Here is a 2080-nt window from a genome sequence, read left to right on the forward strand (position 1 = left end):
TATCTGTTACGCAGAAAATTTAAATATTTAATCCTTTTCACTTTTCTCCTTTTCTCTCAAATGAAAGTCAAAATATATGCGGAAAATGGTTAAAAAAAAAAAGAATTAAACACTCGTATTATATAAATGAAACAAGAAATAAAACAAAAACACGCAATAAAAAACCAATTAAAAGCCAATAAAATAATAAAACATTAAAAATGGCGACGTAGCCACCTGATGTCTGAAGATATAACCTTTAACAATTTTATCAAATTAATTTATGCTGTGGGCAAATACGAATAATAGTAATAGAACATGGACCAATCAAACTAACCTTTCAGACGTATAACAAATTAAAACTAATTTTGCGAAAAAATTAGCTCGATAAGTTGAATGTACTTCCACATCGGAACTTTATGAACTTATAATGAACCATTAATGAACCAAACGCCTCTCAGAATTGTCTCGAAATTGCGATTGCTACCACATGAAGCACTGATGACGTAGGCAAATTCAATCAGAAGCATCAAATTAGATTTCTGCGACGGTTCGCGGCAAATGTTTCGTAATTTAACCAATCGCGTGGCTAGTTTCATCCCAGTTTTACAGAATTGAATTTCTGTGTGTTTTTGCTTCGTGAGAGTTCCATCGCCTGATCACAACTCATGTATATATATTTTAATCTTATATTTTTTATGTATTGTTAGGGCTTGACCTGTAACTTGGTTGATTAATAGATACACAATATATCGTATTTTACTGTGGTAACGATTTTATTCTACCGTTTTTAGTAAATTAATATGCTTTATTTCTGAGCTTTAATTTATACGTAATCAAATCAGAAGATTTTTACGTAGTAGTTAAATAAATCTTACTTATTATCGTCAATTTATCTGATTTAGGAATCTCAACCTACACATTATGACAAAAATGTTAAATTTCTGCGAATTGCATAGTTAAATAAAAAGAACACGACCAACAAAACAAAAATAGTCTAAACTANAACAAAAAAAACATGCAAAATAAAAAATTAATTTGAATAAAACGAACTTAATGAATTCTACTAGATAGAGCATGCAAGATAAAGAACTATTTCAACTACTGGGTCATCTTTGTCTTCTCCAACGTCGATCTGAAACAGATACGGTGGCAAACAGATTAATAAAGTGCAATTAAAATTAATTATATCAAGTATCCTCACCTTAATAAATTATAGAACGTAACATTCCAAAGTTTACAGTTGTGAAAAGTAAACCAACTCCAGGAGAAATACTGCAGCAGAGAATTTCTTATTTCCGTGGAATTCAAATAAATATCCAGTTGCACTACCTCATGGATTGAAAATTAACTGCATGATGTTACAAGGCGAAGATGAAACAGCAAATCAAGAATATAATCCAGGAAAGACCACACCTATGTAGACATGGGCTGTTTCAGTATAACCAAACTGCACATTAATTCTCTCATTTATTGTATAACCTGCAGAAATGGACAAAAAACATATTAATTACACTCATAATTAAGAAACACAAATACAAACGCATCAAAAAACAAGTAAAATAGTTGAATAATAAAATAACAAACATTACGCCATTTTACATTACAACCATAGAACACGACATAGATAAGTGTCAAATATCACGTCAATTTACGACGCAGACAATAGAAAAAGGTTAAATAGAAAATCCATAGATAGATAAACTCCATACATTTAAATAGAAAATCCACAGATAGATAAACTCTATACATAGATCAATGATAAATGTCAATTTATTCTGTGGAAAATAAAAACTGTCAGAGATATAAATGCACAATAACCTCAATTTATACTGTTTACTATAGGTAACTGTTAACAGAAATTTCATAACAGATAAATAAAAAGCTATTAATATTAATGAAGTCATGTATTCTCACCTCAATTAATTGTAGAAAGTTGCGTTCTAATGTCTACCAGTATGATGAGCAAACCAACCAAATCTTGAAGGGATACCACTGCAGATAATTTGTTGTTCCGGTTGCTTCCAAATTAATTTCAAATTGCCTCCCATTGTTACGGCAAAAATTAACTGCATAATGTTGCAAAGAGAAGACGTCAAAA

The sequence above is a fragment of the Agrilus planipennis genome, unplaced genomic scaffold (genome assembly GCF_000699045.2).
Source record: "Agrilus planipennis isolate EAB-ADULT unplaced genomic scaffold, Apla_2.0 scaffold199, whole genome shotgun sequence".
Lineage (NCBI taxonomy): Eukaryota > Metazoa > Arthropoda > Insecta > Coleoptera > Buprestidae > Agrilus > Agrilus planipennis.